This window comes from Nomascus leucogenys, chromosome 6 (genome assembly GCF_006542625.1).
Source record: "Nomascus leucogenys isolate Asia chromosome 6, Asia_NLE_v1, whole genome shotgun sequence".
Lineage (NCBI taxonomy): Eukaryota > Metazoa > Chordata > Mammalia > Primates > Hylobatidae > Nomascus > Nomascus leucogenys.
Genome location: NC_044386.1, coordinates 57,287,640 through 57,309,201, shown reverse-complemented (window position 1 = coordinate 57,309,201; position 21,562 = coordinate 57,287,640). Strand labels below are relative to the sequence as shown.

Genomic DNA, 21,562 nt, shown 5'->3' with positions numbered 1-21,562 from the left:
GTCTCGATCTCCTGACCTCATGATCCACCTGCCTCGGCCTCCCAAAGTGCTGGGATTACAGGTGTGAGCCACTGCACCCAGCTAGGGTCACTATATTTTATAAGAGGTAAAGTAAAACTTCATTTATATAGAGACAGGTTTCTGGACAAATCCCTGGTTTCGAATTCAGAAACACCTTTAAAAAATAGTATTTAAGTTTCAGATCAAGTCCCTGAACACCTGGCAACAAAAATAGCCAAAAGTGCTAAAGAGCTGCACTATTTGTAGGAAAAGCCTTCTTCCAATTTGCTGACAACGTCTACGACACAAAGGAGAAGAAGACAAGAAGGTAAGTGGAGAGAGCTGTCAGATAGAACAGAGACTAGAAGGAGAAGCAGAGGTTGGAAATGATGACAGAGTAGGCAGCAAGGTTGCAAGTAGCAGACACTGACACATAAGAAAGCCAGTTACAAAAGAGGGAGAAAAGAAACTCATTCTACAGCCTAATCCGACAAAGAGTTACCAGCTCATAAGTAGCCCTTGAAGGCAGTGAGGGAAGACAGCATGCAAAGAGTGCCTAAGTACATGCTCCTTAGTATCCACGCTAGGTGGATACCCAGAAGCCTGAAAACCAAGGCAGTTCAAGGGCCCAGGGGAGAAGGGGCTGTGACAGTGCTGAGCTCTACGGTGACAAATTAAATCATTCAGCTTCATGCCCTGCACCATATATATCTACAACACAGAACACTGACATTCCTAAACATGACCGTGAATCAAGAATAGATTAAAGTAAGATAAACATTCTCTGTTTAAAAAGGTACGTCATATACCTAATGCTAAATGATGAGTTAATGGGTGCAGCAAAACAACATGGCACATGGATACATATGTAACAAACCTGCACATTGTGCACATGTACCCTAAAACATAAAGTATAATAATAAAAATATAAAAAAAGAAATATTCCCTTCAAAATTAAAGTCAAAATATTTGGGGCAGAAATAATAAAATCCTCAACTATACAGCACACTTATTTTTTTAGTCCCCAAATGGCTTGGGCACTGATGACCTAGGACAACAGAAATTTCATTCCATAATGGAACAAGAGGGCAGAAATGATAATTCTATGAGGACTGCCTAAAAAAAGAAAAGGTGAGAAGCCACTTAATTACATAAAATAATGAAAAAGGAAAAAATCCCTGGCACACTAACTTATTCTTCACATCTGAATCTGAGAATACTTGGATTAACGGCTTGAGCTCTAAGAGAGGAACTGAGACAGGCCCCTGTGTGCAAACATTTTATATCCCTTAAAAATACATAGGCTCAGTGAACAGGAAGAAACTGTTTCATATTTGTCTCTCTATCCTCCACAGTACTTAGACATAATGTCGAGAATACAACATAAACTTTCAAACTGTAACACTCTTCCCTGCCACTTAACAACTAAATCTTATTTCACTGTGTACTTGTGGCTGCTTTTGATTAGCTCAGAAGAGTAAGGCAGTACCCTCCTACATTTTTCAGCTCTTGACACAATGATACATAATGGGGAAATCCTATGTCCTTCCTGACTCCCTACTCCATGTGATTTACAGATGCAATTTTATCATTATATTCTCTTTTCTCTCACTTCCCACAACCTAGACATTCCAGCTTTTCTCAATATCATAGTTACTTAACTGACTCCTTCACAGTCAAAATCTAGGGGCAGATTTCAGGGACAAGTCTCAATGCATTTGGGAGAGATTATGGTTTCAGTCTGGGCTTAAAGTAGACAAACTGTAATTTCCATGGATGCTCTCACAGCCTCAGTCCTAAAGAAAAGTGTTGGGTTCTCCCAGGCTTCAACAAGATTACTGCTTTTTAGCAGTAAAGGGAGGCCAGTGGTCTCTCACTGTTAGTCTGGCCCTTTGGCTGGACTATTATCATTACCCTTTATACTTTGAATTGTTTGGAGCTTCTGATATAGGCCATAAATGTGTAACTACTCATCCCAGTCTGTCATGCCAGTCCAATTTACCTGCTACTGTCAGGGAAGTCCATAAAGTTTGACATTTGACATTTGAATCAGAAAGTTAACTTTTCAAAAACTATTATTACGCGTTGCATTAAAATAAGCTGCGGTGGGTGGTTATGAATGTTGCAGGATCTTTGCTTTAAATTTCCAGCCTTTGTCATGGTCTTGTCTAATGGTGAGATGCATTAACATTTCCCATATGGTGTTAAATCTGAAATATGGCCAAGCAGTCACTTTCCCCCATCATTTTCTGATACCGGACGTAATACTTCTCTTTCAAAGACGGCATGCACATGCTTGCTGAACAAATGAAGTGTACAGGTGCACGAGTGGCTAGGGACAGTTCATTCTTCCTGACCATGTCTTTTGTGAGATGCACAAAGCTGCTAGGCTGCCAGATAGTGAGGTCAGTGGGAAATGTGAGAAATTGTAGGTTAGATATAAGTGCAGGAAATACAATCTGAACAGCCTTGCTGCAACATATTTAGATAGTAGTCTGTATGCTCTTTCACAGTGATTTTGTCATTTATTTTCCTGATGTAAATGAAGACTTTATTTTCTTGTTTGGTGATGCCTTTTTACTTTGCAATAAACATTTTTGGCAGCAATAAACTTTAAAAAGTTCATGTTTATAAAAATTTAAGTCCCAAATTTCCTTCTCAAGTAAGTTGATTATGAATATGTATACCACACAAAATACTGTATCCACCATAGGGACCACAGAGATGTTACTTCCAATATTAAAACTAGAAGACACGGTCTTTCTTTAGAAGTATCAGTATTACTTCAAAAGTTAGTAGCTACAGGCTGGGCGCTGTGGCTCATGCTTGTAATCCCAGCACTTTGGGAGACCGAGGCAGGCGGATCACTTGAGACCAAGAGTTCGAAATCAGCCTGGCCAACATGGTGAAACCCCATCTCTACTAAAAATACAAAAATTAGCCAGGCATGGTGGTAGGTGCCTATAATCCCAGCTACTCGGGAGGCTGAGGCAGAGAACTGCTTGAACCTGGGAGGCAGAGGTTGCAGTGAGCTAAGATCGTGCCACTGTACCCCAGCCTGGGCAACAGAGTGAGACTCTGTCTCAAAAAAAAAAAAAAAAAAAAAAGTATATGGGAGAATGTACATAGGTTCCATGCAAATACTATACCATTTATATAAGGGATTTTGGTATCCTCGGTGGGTCCTGGAACCAATCCCCCCCGCCAGATACAGAGGGACTAATGTAATTTTTTTTGTATAAGGAGTATGATAAAGGTTGAGGTTATTGTACATGGATATCCAATTTTTCCTTGGTACCTTTGTTAAAAAAAATCAATTGACTGTATATATGTGGGTCCATTTCTGGACTCTCTATTCTGTTTCACTGATGAATATATCTATCCTTAAGCCTAAACCATATAATTTTGATTACTGGTGCTTTATATTTAAAATCAATGAGAGTGAAATCTCCAGCCTTTTCTTTTTCAAAATTGTTTTGGCTATTCTGCGTTCTTTCCATTTCCACATGATTTCAGTTTGTCAGCTTCTTTTTTAAAAAAGCCAGCTAGGAAGAGTTTGTATAGAACTAGCAAAATGTATAAGTAAATCTATCTAGGAATACAGTTTTATTTTTGGTTTTGAGATTTTAAACCATTAATTAATTTTTTTTTTTTTTTTTTGAGACGGAGTCTCGCTCTGTCGCCCAGCCTGGAGTTCAGTGGCGCAATCTCGGCTCACTGCAAGCTCCGCCTCCCGGGTTCACGCCATTCTCCTGCCTCAGCCTCTCCGAGTAGCTGGGACTACAGGCGCGCGCCACTACGCCCGGCTGATTTTTTTGTATTTTTAGTAGAGACGGGGTTTCACCGTGGTCTTGATCTCCTGACCTCGTGATCCGCCCGCCTCGGCCTCCCAAAGTGCTGGGATTACAAGCATGAGCCACCGCGCCCGGCCAGTTAAATTTCTTTAAAAGACATAGGGCTACTCCAGTTATCTTTTTCTTCCTGGGTGAGCTTTGGTTGTTTATGTCTCTCAAGAAATGTCATTTCAGTTGTCAAATTTATTGGCATAAATTTATTCATGTATTTATGTATTTTAATATAAAACAGTCTAAAGTCCACCAATGTATAAAACAATTTTTCAAATAAATATTTTGAATATTAGGCTTTCTGCTCCTCCCGTTTGACAACAGCATCTTCTTGTGCAGGGTCAGCTGCACCCCTGGGACACCATGGTGAAGGTGAAGGCCAGGGTAAATGAATTTAGTTGTATTGGGCACCTGGTCACCAGGGCTGCTTTTAACTCTGGCAAAGTGGATATTGTTGCCATCAATGATCCCTTTGTTGACCTCAACTACATGGTCTACATGTTCTAATATGATTCCACCCATAGCAAGTTCCACAGCATCATCAAGCTTGAGAATGGGAAACTTGTCATCAATGGAAATCCCATCACCATCTTCCAAGAGAGAGATCCCACCAAAATCAAATGGGGTGCTGCTGGCACTAATTACATCGTGGAGTCCACTGGTGTCTTCACTACCATGAAGAAGGCTGGGACTCATTTAGATGGGGGAGCCAAAAAGGTCATCATCTCTGCCCCTCTGCCGACATCCCCATGTTTGTAATGGGTGTGAACCATGAAAAGTACAAAAACGGCCTCAAGATTGTCAGTAATGCCTCCTGTACCACCAATTGCTTAGTTCCCCTGGCCAAGGTCATCCATGACAATTCTGGCATCATGGAAGAATTCATGACCACAGTCCATGCCATCAATGACACCCAGAAGACCGTGGATGGCCCCTCTGGGAAACTATGGCACAATGGCTGTGGAATTTTCCAGAACATCATCTTTGCATCTACCGGCACTGACAAGGCTGTGGGTAAGGTCATCCCTGAGCTGAACAGGAAGGTCACTGGCATGATCTTCCATGTCCCCCACCACCACTGTGTCAGTCATGGATCTGATCTGCTGTCTAGAGAAACCTGCCAAATACGATGACATCAAGAAGGTAGTGAAACAGGCTAGGTGCAGTAAAACTCATGCCTGTAATTCTAGCACTTTGGGAAGATGAGGTGGGTGGATCAGTTGAGGTCAGGAGTTCAAGACCAGCCTGACCAACACGGAGAAACCCAGTCTCTACTAAAAATACAAAATTAGCTGGGCATGGTGGCGCATGCCTATAATCAGGTACTCCGGAGGCTGAGGCAGGAGAATCGCTTGAACTCGGGATGCGGAGGGTGTGGTGAGCCAAGATCTCGCCATTGCACTCCAGTCTGGGCGACAAGAGCAAACTCTGTCTCAAAAAAACAAAAACAAAAACAAAAACGAAAACAAAAACAAACAAACAAAAAAGTTGCTTCTACCACCCCCTTTAGAGAAGCTTAGAAAAAATAAAAGTGAAAAAATCCTACTGAAATAATATCAGAAAGCACATTGTAGTCTTATATTACCTCCATTTCAAATCCAACTTTCAGAAAAAGAAGAAAACTATTTTGGGTAACCAAATAACAAGTCCCTTTTAAGCCCCAGAATTTAAAGATCACTGAAAAATGAAAATTATATAATGTCTTGCACTCAAGATGCTCTGGAAATTATTTTTGAATTCCCACACCATTATCATTAATGGACACCAGCTGTGGGCTCACAGTATCCTGGGTATATTACACAATAAAAACATAGACAGGATGTCAGGGCACATATGCCATGTGCACAGCTTGGTTCTCATTAGCATCACCGAGAATAGACATTTATTAAAGAAGATGGTGTAGTGGTTAAGAGCACAGGTTCTGGAGTCAGACCACCTGGGTTCCAATCTTGGCTCAGCCACCTATGCAATGTGTGACCTTGGGCAAATTATTTAAGTCTCATTTCTTCCTTTGAAATAACTCACAAAGTTGCTATGAGAATTAAATGAAATAATGAATATACGGTACTTAGTATAGTGTCTATCCATTAATAAGCACTCAATAAATATTAAGGATTATCACTATTGGTACTACTGAATAATTATAATGCTAAAGAGGTCCTGGTAGGACTAGGGTTTACAAAAATATACGGCACAGTTTCTCAGCTTTCAAGAACTTACAATTTAGAAATCAATTCAAAGAGCCCAAAAGGAAGGATAAAATAGTGAAGAGTATCATTTTCCTATTAAGACCTAAAAGTTAATAAAACAAAATCACTTTAAGTCACCCAACCCAAACAGGTAAATATTTAATCGATTTAGTGTCATTTGAATACCCAACAGAGTTAATAACACTATGCATATGATAGAGGTTGAGTACAATCTAGTACACAGGTTGACTTAAGCTGTTTAATATAAAAGTTTGGGACTGGGTTTATCCTTGAGAATATATTGATTTTGGTCATGATATTGATTTCATGACCCACCCGTCCTTAAAGAGCTGGCTGAGAGACTGCTACCACCTACCAACCAGCTAACAGTAGTCTATAAGCATATAAACTGACCTACATTTTGTAAGAAATATTTTTAACTTTAAAGGTCAACTTATATGCAGTGCTTTAGAGTTTACAAAGTTCCTGCAACTCATTACTTTTTATCTCCATAATTGGGAGATGAACATGACATCCTTCACAAGAATTCTAGGGCCTTCATTCAAAACAGATGATACAGTTTGTCAGATAAGGTGACTTTATATCATTTTACTCAACCAGTTCCACTTTTTTTTTTTTTTTACTCTTAGTGTTTTGAGATTAAAGAGCAAATACGCTATGCACTGATTGTTTTTCAAAAACAAAACTGACATTCAGAAAAATGAGGTTTTGAACTCCAGGTGCTCTGATTTGCTGTAAAGCTAAAGCATAAATTACCTTCTCAGTTTCACCTCCCACTGTCTACCCCATGTTTTCTGCTTTATCTTTTCAAGATTTTTCTCCACAGATGTAGGTGTCCAGGTTCTTGTTTTCAATTTAAATCAAAATAATTCAAGAAATACTCAATTCAATAAATCAATTCAAGAAATACCTACTAGCTCTACCACCTCTGGATGGCTGCTGGAGAGGTCCACAGATAGGTAAGTCTCTGCCTTCACAGAATTCGCAATCTACTTTCAAAAGCTATAATATGAGGTCAAATAATAAGGGCCACATAGTCGTTTACGATGTGATAGGGATTCAAAGATTGGAGAGTGCCCTCTGGTGGAAGGGGAAGAGATGATCAACAGAGACTTCAAGGCATTTAAATTTTACACAGAATTTCCATAGGAAGAACTGAAGGAAGACAGGCATTCTGGTGAACAGGCATTACGCAGGAAACTAGTGGCAAGGGGGTATTCATGGAAAAAGGGAAAAATGAGTTGTTCAGATCTATCAGAGTTGAGAGAACATGTTATGAAGGGCTTTGAATATTAGGCTGGGAAGTCCTATAGATAACTCGATATTAAATGAGTCATCAAAGTTTTTAGGCAGGAGAGTTAGGTGATAAGAACTTTACTTTGGGAAGATTCATCTGATGGAAAGTGTGTAAGAGAAGTCCAAGGGGAGACTTTGGAGTTGGAGGCCACTGAGAGGGTTACTACAATATTTTAGACAAAGTGAAACTGCTCTTTCAAGATTATAAGTAAACGGAAGGAGTCAAAGAGGTTGGTAGCTTAAAGGAAAAATAAAATTGAGCAAAGCTCCCCCTCGGTTCTTTTCCTTAAAGGGGCAACAAAGACCTGAGATTGTATGAAGGCAGAAAAGAAAGATTAGTAGAGAACAAAATATTATTGATGCTAGTGGGGAGAAAAAGATCAATCACTGAATTAAAGTACAAGAAGAAGAGGGATGGAATGGACCAGGTGGAGTTACTCATTTTGAAAAGAAAAATTCCTGTACTTCAAAAGAGACAGAGAGTATAAAAGGGAAAAGAGTGAAAATACACGGAAACTTATTTAGTTGAGACAGAGGAAGTTGAAGAATTTATGGCAAATAATCTCAACTTTCTCAGAGAATAGGAGGCAAGCTCATTTGCATGGAGAAATGGGGGAGAGACTGGGTACGTGCCATGAATTAGGTGTACTTAGAACTAAGACATTGAGAGGGATATAATCATGAGCAAAAAAGTACTGGTTAAAATATTGCTTACACACCAAAGTAAATGCAACCAAATAAAAAATAGTTAAAATGGTCATATTCAAAATGTAAAGACTTTTGTGCTTCAAAGGACACTGACTTAATCAGTGTTAGGCTGCTATAAAATACCATAGACTGAGTAGTTTATAAACAGTATAATTTATTACTTACAGTTCTGGAAGCTAGAAGTCCAAGATCAAGCCACCAGCAGATTGGGTGTCTGGTGAGGCCCTGTTCCTCATGGATCATGCCGTGTTGCTGCATCCTCAGAGGGTGGAGGGCAGAGACAAGCCCCTTGAGCCTCTCTTATAAGCATACTAATCCCATTCATGATGGTGGAGCCCTCATGACCTAATCACCCCCTAAAGGCCCCAATTCTTTTTTTTTTTTTTTTTTTTTTTTTATACGGAGTCTCGCTCTGTCGCCCAGCCTGGAGTGCAGTGGCACAATCTCGGTTCACTGCAAGCTCCGCCTCCCGGGTTCACGCCATTCTCCTGCCTCAGCCTCTCCGAGGAGCTGGGACTACAGGCGCCCGCCACCACGCCCGGCTAATTTTTTTTTGTATTTTTAGTAGAGACGGGGTTTCACCGTGGTCTCGATCTCCTGACCTCGTAATCCGCCCTCCTCGGCCTCCCAAAGTGCTGGGATTACAAGCATGAGCCACCGTGCCCGGCCAGGCCCCAATTCTTAATACTATAGCATTAGGGATTATTTCCAATATATAAATTTGAGGGAAATATCAACATTCAGACCATAGCAGACACTACCAAAAAAGTGAAAACACAACCCCCAAAATGAGAGAAAATATTTGCAAATTTGATATCTGATAATCATCTGGCACCCAGAATATACAAGGAACTCTTAGAACTCAGCAATGAAAAACAAATAATGCAATTTAAAAATAGGCAAAGATTGAAACAGATATTTCTTCAAGTAAATACAAATGGCCAATAAGCACATGTAAAGATGCTCAACATCATTTATCATTAAAGAAATGCAAATCAAAACCACAGTGAACTATTCCTTACCTACCAGGATGGTCATAGTAAAAAACACAAATGGACATAATAAAAAATAATGAGTGTTGCTAAGGGTGCAAAGAAACTGGAACTCTCACATATTGCTGGTGGTAATATAAAATGGTTCAGCCATTTTGGGGAACAGTTTGGCAGTTTCTCAAACAGTTAAATATAGAGTTACCATATAACCCAGCAATTAATTTCATTCCTAAATGCCCAAGAGAAATGAAAACATATAGCCACACAAAAACTCGCACACAAATGTTCATAGCAGCATTATACATGATAGCCAAAAAGTGGAAGCAACTTAAATGTCTATCACTGTCACTTGATGAATGAGTAAACAAAATGTGGAATATCTATATAATGGAATATTATTTGCTATAAAAATGAAGTACTAATATTAATACATGCTACAGTATGGATGAATCTTTAAAACATTATGCTAAGTGAAAGAAGCCAGACACAAAAGGCCACTTAGTGCAGAATTCTGTTTATATGAAATGTCCAGAATAGGCAATTTGATAGAGAAAGAAAGCAGATTAGTGGTTTCCAGGAGCTGAGGGAATGGGAAAATGGGAGAGTGCAGAGTGACTGCTAATGGGTATGAGATTCCTTTTTTGCAGTGATAAAAATGTTCTGAAATTACATATTGGTGATGTTTGTACAACTTTATGAACACTAAAACCCACTGATTTGTATACTTTAAACAGGTGAATTTTATGACATGTGAATCTTATGTTGAAAAGATTGCTAGCAAGTTTAGATGACCTGTATTTTGTTCCAGATCTATTCAGAATGGAATCATGATTTTCTCAGGCTACAATACATCATAGAAGTCAGATGTGAGGGTTACTGTGAATAAGGTATTGGGAAGGCAGGAAGGCAGAGTCAAGGAATGAACAGCACATTGCTGAAATTGATATCTATAAAGCCCAGGCTCTTTCAAAACCCAATAATAAAAACACAAACAATCCAATTAGAAAATAGGCAAAAGACATACACAGACATTTTACCAAAGAGGATAAACAGATGGCAAATAAGTACATGAAAAGACGTTCAATAACATTAGCATTAGCGAAAGGCAACTTAAAACCATGAAATATCACTATACACCTATCAGGATGGCTAAAATAAAAAATAGTGACAACACCAAATGCTGGCAAGGATGCAAAGAAATTGAATTATTCACACATTGTCAGTGGGAATGTAAAATGGTACAGCCACTCTGGGAAACAGTTTGGCAGTTTCTTATAAATCTAAACATGAAACTACCATATAACCTAGCATTACATTCCTAGGCATTTATCCCAAAGAAATGAAAACCTATGCTCACACAAAAACCTTTACACAAATGTTCACAACAGCTGTATTCATAATAGCTGAAAACTGGAAGCAATTCAGATGTACTTTAACAGGTAAAGGTTAAACAAACTGTTATACCATGGAATACTACTCAGCAACAAAAAGAAACAAACTGTTGATACACTCAACAACCTACATTAATCTTCAGGAAATTATGTGGAGTGAAAAAAATCCCAAAAGGTTATAAATGGTATGATTCAATTCATATGACATTCTTGAGATGACTAAATTATAGAAATGGGGAAAGGATTAGTGGTTCCCAAGTGTCAAGGATGGGAGGGTGAGAGGTGTCTATAAAAGGGCAATAGGAGGGATCCTCGTGGTGATGGAAATGTTCTATATCCTGACTGCATCAAGGTCAGTATCTTGACTATGATATTGTGCTGCAGTTTTGCAAGATGTTACCACAGGGAAAAACTGGGTAAAAGATACATAGACGCTCCTCTTTGTATTATTTCTTACAACTGCATGTAAATCTACAATTATCTGAAAAAGTTTAATTTTTAAAAAATAGCTCAGGTTAAGGGGGAGGCAAGACAAATCAAAATCTGACATGCAGTTTTCATATTCATAATATGAGGATTACAATAACTACTAAGGAAATTTTTTAAATGTATACAAAGTAAGGAGATTTGGGAACACAAGGTCTCTTAATGACAAATGGTAATTTAATATTACTTCTACCATTATTGAAATGGCTTAGGAACTACAAATGGCTAACCATTTCCAGAGGATTTATTCTCAAGGGACTGTGATGGCATAAGTGCCTCAAAGGGTAAATTAATGATATCTGAAACCCATAGGAAACCAGGGCTGGGTGCAGTGGCTCATGCTTGTAATCCTAGCTCTTTGGGAGGCCAAGGTGGGAAGATTGCTTGAGTCTAGGAGTTCAAGACCAGCCTGGGTGGCAGACCAAAACCTTACTTCTAAAATAAAAATAAGAAAAAAAAAAAAAAAGCAGATCCCCTAATGCAAGCTAGGCCCTCTCACTGAGAGTCTGCTTCTGTTCCAGAATGCTTGAACAAATAATGCTTGAACAAAAGCTTAAAGAACAAATCACAAAAGAATGGATCTAACTAATAGTTATGTGAATTAGAGATCTGCAGCTATAGCACATAAGTTAGCAAAACTACCTCCAGATTTGAATCTCACCTCACCAATACTGTGTGACCTCAGATAAGCTGTGGAGCCTCAGCTTCCTCAAAATTATAAGAATCAAAGAGATGATATATACGCCGCACTTGACATGGTAACTCCATAAGCTCAATAAATGTTTGCTATTACGAATAATCAAAAGGGGTTATAATAATTAACTTATGTAGTCCAACCTTTCCTGCATGAAAGGAATCACTCAACAACATTCCTAACATCCTATCCAACCTTTACCTGAACATAGCTAGTGATAGGTAACTCACTGTTTTTCAAGGCTATCCATTTCAATGTTAGGCAGCTACAATAGCTAGAAAGTTGTTCGTTCGATTTTTGTCCCAAATCATCTCTGTAACTTTCAAACATTAGTCTTGGTTCTGCCTTTTTAAGCTACCAAAAAAGGTCTGGCCCCTCTTCTGCACAGCATATCACATGTTTGGCACCTGCTATCCCATTGTCTGGCATGTTTGGAAACTAGTCTGTAGTCTGCTCCTCTCTCATCATGTGACCCAGGACACATCTCTCTGAGCCTGTTTCCTCAACTTGAAAGTCAGGACTTCAGATCAAATAATCTCTTAGGCTTTCTTCCCCTAGAAGCAAGAGCTATACTTTTACTTATGTCTTTGCCCAGTTATTCTGATTCATCCTCCCAGGTCAGTTTTCAGTCCCCACATCCACTTGGTGCCTTCCTCTGAGTACACCCTAGCTGGTTAGCATCTTTCTTAAAATTTGATGCCCAGAATAGAACACAAAACTAAAGTTCTCACACCTGTAATCCCAGCACTCAGGGAGGCTGAGGAGGAAGATCATCGGATCCCAGGAGGTCAAGGATGCAGTGAGCCATGGTCGTGCCACTGCACCCCAGCCTGGGTGACAAAGCAAGACCCTGTCTAAACAAAACAAAACAAACTAAAGTTCTGGCAACAATAGTCAAGTGTACTATAAAACTCTCTCCTCCCTACTTAATACAATTTAGTTTAAGCATTTGGGACTAACATTTTACCACCTTGCTTTACGGTGAGCTTACAGCTAATTATAAACTTGGGGGTCTCCTCCAATAACATGCTATCTTTTCTATCATGGGTCTCCAGAGTTGATTTTTGGAAGCTAAGTTCATGACTTCATGCTTATTTATGGTTAATATACTCTTTTCCATCTGTTCCATCATTTCAGCCTATGAAGCTACATTGGACTCTTGTGTTATTCATTGCATTAGTCAAAGTACATTGACTGTATTCTTAATAATTAAGAAAATATTTTTAAAACCGTTTAATATTCCACTATATACACAAGTGCTTGTGTACAAAAAATGTTTCCTTACTATTGATGCTGAGACGGAATCTTGCTCTGTCACCGAGGCTGGAGTGGAGTGGTGCAATCTCGGCTCACTGCAACCTCTGCCTCCTGGGTTCAAGTGGATTCTCCTGCCTCAGCCTCTTGAATAGCTGGGATTACAGGCGCCCACCACCATGCCTGGCTAATTTTTATATTTTTAGTAGAGACGGGGTTTCACCATGTTGGTCAGGCTGGTCTCGAACTCTTGACCTCAGGTGATCCACCCACCTTGGCCTCCCAAAGTGCTGGGATTACAGGTGTGAGCTACTGCACCCAGCCGAGTTCTTAAAACTATAAAAAATTTTCTTAAGGGTTCTGATTGTACAAACAGACAAAACATGCTTTAGACCTACTGACCTCATAAGTTCCTTTTTAAAGATTCTAAAACTTAACATTTCTAAGTATGACATACAACAGTCAAAATAAGAAACAGGGTATGCCTCTCAGTGTGTTGGGACTGCCTGATAGAAAAGAACCCACTCCACACTACCATATAAATGTTTGTACCTTTTTGCTACTTGTTATAACAGTAAATGATTCTCCTTTGTTAATACAGTAAGAGATTTTGAAACACAGCTAGACTACCTTGCCCTCTCAAGGTGGAAAAAAAAGATTATTATAAAAATTTGCTGTTACAGACAATTTAACCAGCTTTAAAATGCTTTAGAATTGCTACTGCTTACCTCCATTATAGAGCCTTCCAGTGGAAAGCTCTGGATGTTTTTGCTTTTGTAGGACACCAGAACATACCATGCTGTATTCCTTTATGTCATACTAATATTCATATGAAGACTGTGTTCAGATTGAAAGAACCTCATTCAACTAATTGGATTATGATTCTAGATGGCAGATATTGTCCCTTTCAAAGATAAAACTGTCCCAAATTTGAGCTAGCAAAAAAACAAACAAACTGTGTTTTTCATTAATTATGTTTTATACCCGAATAAAATAAAAGATCAAGGCTGGACACAATGGCTCACCCCTATAATGCCAGCACTTTGAGAAGCCAAGGTGGGAGAATTTCTCGAGGTCAGGAGTTCAAGACCAACCTGGGCAACATAGTAAGACCCCATCTCAATTTAAAAAAATGTTTTTAATAGTCGGTCATGGTGGCACACACTGGAAGTTCCTGCTACTTGGGAGGCTGAGGCAGGAGGGTTGCCAGAGCCTGGGAGTTAAAGGTTAGAGTGAGCTATTGGTCATGCCACTGCACTCCAGCCTGGGTAACAAAGCAAAACTGTCTCTAAAGAAACAAAACTGAAAATTTTAAGATAAAAAATAGTAAAAGTTCATATTTCAGGTAAATCTTACGTATTCCTCTCCCTATTGCATGATTTCTTGTATATTTGCCTGTTCCAGAGTTTCAAATTCCTTTTCTTGACCCTTCCAGACACTCTGTACACAAAAACATATGCGTATAAGAGCAAACTTAATATTCAGCCCAAACACCTTAAAGTTTATTACTAATATTTATAATGATGTGGGTATTCACACATAATTATTATCCATAAATGCTGTAGCAAATGGAATAATATATTAATTTGAAGACTGCCTGCTAAATGGATAAGGACTTGTAATTAATTTTTTTTGGAACAATCAAATTATATTGACTACCTATTATATTCTGACCTGTTAATAATAGCAGAAATGCAAAACATCATGGACATAGGAATCTTGATCCACTTCAAATCCTTGACCTTGCCCTGATTGCACAGTTTCATCCTTGGTTTTCTTTATAGGCCTTACAAAGGCTGATCCCATTGTCCACAAGGGTCACTCTCTAATAGATGTCTAATCCTGATCTCAAGTTAATAACATGCACTCTCAAGCCATTCCCTCTCCTGCGGCCACAAGGAGGGTGTTCCCACATCCTTCCCAGACAAAAGCAAGTCCTCTATGACACCTATTCATATGAAATTTTTAAAATCTAATAGAATTTTGCAGCTTACAACAATAAAACATTGGTATGAACTCAGAGTTAGATCATGGGGATATGTAATGACACTATATATAACTAGATATAATACAGTATTTGTTAAATGGGATTCTATCCATAAGTTCTGTCCAAATTTATGTTAATAATAATCCAATATCATCTATTCTTAAAAAGGAGCCAGGAACTTAAGGCCTCATTCTAGAATACCCTCTCCAAGCCCCATCCTATATATCCATCCTAAATAGACTCTGAACTGGGAACTGGGAATCAATTAGTTTGGCTTTGCAGGTAAGTCATTTCTACCTAACTCCTTAAGCATTACCATGTTTATCTATAAAATGGTAATTTAGACAATATTATTAATTTTTAGTCTGCATGTTCAGAATCATAGAAGCCCCCCAAAAGTGATAATTGGGCCCGGAAGTTATTTTTATTTCAAAAAGCTTATTTGTTACACAAATAAAATATCTTTTTTTTTTTCTGAGCTGAAATTATGGTACTAACCAACCGTAATTTTCTCATATCGACCAGAAGTCCTGGTTGGCTTTGGTCAGTAAAATTAGGAAACAAATGAATTATTATTTAATCAATGCAGAATAATAAATATTTCAAAATACGGAGGCCATGAGAAACAGAAATAATTAACATGATCTTTGGCAGGAGAAAAAATGGAAATTACAGAGCTGAATTTTTTTTTTTTTTCTTGAGACAGAGTCTTGCTCTGTCGCCCAGGCTGGAGTGCAGGGGCACCATCTCAGCTCACTGCAACCTCCGCAGTCTCCCTCCCCGGGTTCAAGTGATTCTCCTGCCTATTCTTTCATCTAATATTTACTGTATACATTTTCCTGTACCAGGTTTTTCACTAGGTCTTAGGGTTACAGTGATACCACTGAGAAGTCCATGGCTACAGTTCAATAAAGGGGATGAGGTATCTTCTAGCTGCTATGGAAGGTCTATTTATTTGTTAATGGGGAAGTTAGTTGCTATAAGAAACTTTTAAACTTCCTCACCAGGGGTGCAATACCTCCTGCCTGCTTTTCATAGTGATGTCAGCTTTAGTGCCATCACCAGGCATTTCTTAGGCCTGCATTTCGAGGTCTAGTACTAATACCCTAAGCACTAAGGAAAAGACCATTGGGGTCCCTCTGAGCTATAAGGTGAAGCTAGTGCTTGGGCAGCTCTGGGTGATGAGCAGCCATTACAGTGCCTTTCCCTGTCCAGGCCAGCTCTTAGTACAAGTGACTCCTGAGGGAAATGGCTGATTACTTGGCTCTGAATAGTATAAAATAGAACATGTTTGCTTCTTCATTCCACATAATAAATTTCTTTTTAAAAAATCACATAGGCCTTGGAGGGTTTCTAAACATGGCTGGTTTGATACACAGCCATCATAAGTAGACCCAGAAAATATCCTTTCCCTGGCTTGAACATCAACAATTTTAATGAATTGGATGGGAAATGAGGTCTTAGCCAAATAGATCTCAACTGGAAATTCTAAAGTGGTGCCAATTTTGAAGGAAAATAAATAAATTTCTTCAAACAAGAGACTGCTCAACTCTTGAACAGTCATAGTTTATTACAAATATTAAAGGAGTTAAGGAGATGTAAGTTTATTAAGCCCCTATTTCCATCATTAAAAAAAGTTTCCCCTCTTAATTTAAGTGAGTCTTGTCTCAACCTTTTTGACATTTATAATACAAAACACTCCATTGTAAATATTCAGATGATGGTATAAATATAGGGAATATCTCCCTATTTTAGACAGTACTTTCCTTTTAACTTAGGGTTTAGCAAATCAAAGAAAACAGATATGTATGTAGCCATGGAAACATTCAGAGTTGCCTCCCCTGCACGTTCTCTGTTTGACTCATTTTTTCTATAGACGTTCCATAGGAAAAGGAGTGTTCCAACTCAAAAACCAAAAAACTATCCAAATTCAATTATTCACTCCCCTGATATGAGAGCAGGAGGTCGTGAAAGCACAAGTCCCTGACAAGCAGAGGAAAACACTCAGATAAATGAAAAGCTCTATGAACAAGTATAGAGGCTTTCTGGTCTCCAGACTTAAAATGATACTTCTTACAGTCATCTCTCAGTCTGAGATATCCAGAAATTGGTATCTTAGAGTGACCCACAGTTGTTACCAAAAATCTCAATTCAACCATCACATGTATTCTCAGAAATGTCAGATTCATCCGCTTGGCTAGCACAGATTTATTCTTGGATATAGACTGCTATAGGGAAATGTTGTGATGTCTGAAATAACAACACTCTCGCCTTGATACTTTCCCCAGAAAACATTTCTTTTGCTCACTCTCTTGGAACATTTTCCCTGGGGAGATCTATAAATCAAGGATAACAGGTTATGACATATCCATGTTAATGGGTAACTGAATACATTTTAGGAATAAACTGTCATTACCTATCATGGCTTAATGTTCATGTAAATCAAAGAAACTACTTTCCACTTAAAACATACAGAAACTATTATTTTTCCTTTTCTTCTCAAGAGCTATGGTGTACTACTCTGGAGTAGGAATATTACTAGAGTGCTTGAGGATTTGTTTCTGAGAAAAATCATTACAAAGAAATGGGCACTTATTTAAAATGTTCTTAAATACATGGGGAATATATTCAATTGCATTGTCAAAAAACAATCAAAACTGTAAGAGATTACAAAAATAAATTATAAATAACTGCAAGATTAAAAAAGAAGACAATGACTGCAGCATGCTTAAGTTCAAAGCAAAAGAATATTGATGGGAAAATACTAACTTTTTACCTTATAATAAAAATGAGTGAGTCTAGAAAATTCAAAAAAATGTGATCACCAACAAATTTAGTAAGCACCTTTCCTTCAAACAGGGGAGAAAAAGAAGTGACCAGATGTATGAAGGAACTAAGCCAGAAAAGTTCCTTCAAATACTACCTACTATTGAACAGGAAAAAACAGACATAAAATTCTTATTAAAATTTCACTAAAACACAATTATCAAACATCTGCTATGGAAAGTAACTGTGCTAGATTTCATGAAGCTCATGAAGATGAGAAGGACTTATCTAAAAGCTATCATGATTTATACATCCTTAAATAACAAAAGGTAGCCCCTGAAGATTTGGATTTTTACAGCTTGTTAAAGTGGTTAAACTATGTATATTTTTTATGTCTATATTACATACATATGTTATACATTGCAGAATAAAATCCCCAAGCTTATTCATTTACAAAGCAAAAAATTAGATTATGGAGAATGGGTGGGAGGGGAGTCAATCTAAAACCTTTGCTAAAGGCAAATGCTGAATAGCTGAGTGCTTTCCAATCAAACTTTTAAAAAATTCAAAAGGCATAATAACTGTTTTTTCGAATGTGGTTTCCTCCTTTTTCTCTACAAAGAAAATATCTTTTCAAATCCTTTATCCTGTAATCTTTTATTCCCCCTAAGGGTTTAAATAATACCATGTAGCCCTATACTGGCTTAAATTATCAGACTCTCCCATTTATCCTAAACTTAGATGAACTAGAGAGGATTACTTCAAAAGGAGTTTTTATATAAAAATGTCATAGAGGACTTCCTATAAAATACTTCAAAGACCACAAGTAAAAGTATGTTACTGTCCTATAATTCACATAGAATCTCAAGAATCCCAGAGTCAAAACAATCTTATAAAAGAAGAGCAAATTGAGGTCTCACGTTTCCTGATTTCAAAACTTACTACAAAGCTACCACAATCAAAATAGTGTGGTACTGTACTGGCATAAGAACAGACATATAGACCAAAGGAACAAAATGGAGCCCACAAATAAAACATTATGCTATGTGAAATAAGCCAATGGCCAAATTATTTTTCAACAAGAATGCCAAGACCATTTAATGGGTAAAGGAAGTCTTTTTCACAAATGGCTTTGGGATATCCACATGCAAAGGAATCAACTTGGATCCTTCTGTTATACAATATACAAAAATTAGTTCAAAGTGCATCAAAGATCTACATATAGGAGCCCAAACTATAACACTCTTAGAAGAAAACATAGGGAAAAAATTTCATGCCATTAGATTTGGAAATTTCTTAGACCACCAAAGCAAAAACAGATAAATTGGACTTCATCAAAATTAACAAAGGGCACTATCAAAGTGCGCCAAAGGACATAATCAACAGAGTAAAAGGCAATCCACAGAATGGGAGAAAATATTTGCAAATCACATATCTAATAAGCAATTGATATTCAGATATATAGAGAACTCCTATAACCCAATAACAAAAAACATCCCAATTAAAAAATAGGTAAAGGACTTGAATAGATATTTCTCCATCAAAGATAAACAGATGGCCAATAAGCACATGAAAAGATACTCAAAATCACTAATCCATTAGGAAAATGCAAATCAAAATTACAATGAGATACCACTTCACACCTATTGGATGACTAATACCAAAAAAAAAAACCCCAAAACAATATAACAAATGTTGTCAAGGATATGGAGAAATTAGAATGCCTGCACTTTCCTCGTGGGAATGTAAAATGGTGCAGCCACTGTGGAAAATAGTATAGTGGCTCCTCAAAAAAGTAAACATAAAAGTATCATATGATCCAGCAATTGAGCTGGGTGCTAGCCTACCTGGCCTGTAGTCCCAACTAAGTGGAAGGCTGAAGCAAGATGATCTATTGGAGCCAAGGAGTTCAAGGCCAGCCTGGGCAACATTGAACTTGTCTCTTAAACAATAAAACAAAGCCCATCTGGGTAAGTATACCCATATGATAACTATACCCATATGATCCAGCAATTGCACTTCTTGGTATATACCCAAAAGAACTGAAAGGAGGGACTTCAATGGATTACTTGTACATCCATGTTCATAGTAGTATTATTCACAATAGGCAAATAGTGGAAACAACCCAAATGTCCATTGATAGATGGATAAACAAAATGTGGTATATACACAAAATGGAATATTGCTCAGCCTTGAAAGGAAATGGAATATTATTCAATCTTAAAAAGGAAGGCAATTCTAACTCATGCTACAAGATGGATGGACCTTGACAACACTATTCTTGGTGGAATAAGCGAGACACAAAAGGACAAATATTGTATGATTACACTTATATGAGGTATCTAGAATAAATTCACAGAGACAGAAAATAGAATGGGGAGCTACTATTTAATGGATACAGAGTTTCAGTTTGGGAAGATTTAAAAGTGCTGGGGATGAATAGCAGTGATGTTAGCACAACAATGTGAATGTTCTTAATGCCACTGTACTTTATACCTAAAAATGGTTAAAATGCTTATGTTTTATACATATATTTCACCACAACTAAAAAAAAGTAAAGCATGTGACTGAGGCTATAAAGGAATAACAAAATAAAACTTTTTATCTCTTTTAGTTAATTTTGTTTGAATTTCCAAACCCAATTTTAAATGAAGAGTTCATATATGCATTCTTTGTCTTCCAAAATTTGACAGTACTGTGTTTTACAATCTGTCCTTGTCATAAAGGGTTTGTAGGTATATGGGATTATGTATGTATATATAACAATTATCACTTCTCATGTGTGCCTAGAACACCTGAATTCTACATTTGCAACCCAAATAAATGACAGCTTTGAGAAAACACTCAATTTTTGTATGTGTATCTACATTTCCAAATCTACCTTTGAAGTAATCAGAAATGGAAAGTTTACATTTCTCTACTCAAAAGTTGATGGGAGAGGTCCAAAAGGCAGTTGACTACTCAGATCTGGGGCTAAGAGAAAATGAGACTAGGAAAAGACGTTTAGGAGTCTTCAGACATAGGAATATTATTTTGTACCACTTCCTGCTATGCTTATTGTTTGTGTACCTGTCTCTTTCTCCATAATAGATTATACACTCTTAAAAGGCAATGAAATGCCTCACTCAGCTATTTGTTCCATGCAGCATTAGCACATCATTTTTAACAGAACAGGTAGGTGTTCAATAAATTTTTTAAAAATTGAACTGAATTAAGTCCTAGACAGAGAACCCTCAAGTTTTTCTCCAGCTGGTCTACCTAGATGTGAAATTTATGAATTTCCTCTAAATCTTGGCTAATCATTTTGGTTCATTTTGCAAATGGAAGGTCAGAGGTTTGCAGTTAGGCCATAAGCCTATATTTCAGTCTCCATTTTACTATATGAGCATCATTCAATAAATAATACAAATGAGATCTATTTTTTTTTTTTGGTTCATTTGGCACCATACTCTCCTTGTATACCTACCCCACTGAGGATCATGGCATACAGATTCACAGCCAAAAATAAGGCAGGAGGTCAAGCAAGGCTCCTTATGCAGGAAGGATATTCCCTCCTTCCCTTTTGGGAACACTTCAACTAACCCTATTTTAGTTTGGCTGCTTTGCCTCATTTCTAAAAAAATTTCATTACACTCCATAGCCCTTCCCTTGATGCCCTAGTTAATTAAGTTTACATAATTTCCTACTGATTAGTTTTGAACAGCTTGTTCTGGATTTTCTCTCCTTTAATTTTCTGTCTTTTCTGACTGCTTAAAATCCTCAACTATGAACTTGGGAAAGTCTATGCATTACCACAAAGTTCTCTGTTATACATACAGAAAGAAAAGCAAATCAGCATTGTGATTCATAAAGAGATCTGGGATCAACTATCTCAGGAAACAGAAACTTTTAGGTGGAATCCAGTAACAAGCCAGAAATAATAAACACCAGGAA

The 21,562-nt window shown here is 37.7% G+C and overlaps 1 protein-coding gene and 1 pseudogene across 5 annotated transcripts in view; one reads left to right on the top strand and one right to left on the bottom strand.

The window, feature by feature from the left end:
* FRMD5 (FERM domain containing 5) overlaps positions 1 to 21,562 on the bottom strand; it is a 335,004-nt gene that overhangs the window by 191,641 nt on the left and 121,801 nt on the right. The gene's annotated exons all lie outside the window — the stretch shown is intronic.
* LOC100587283 lies at positions 3,932 to 5,078 on the top strand (annotated as a pseudogene).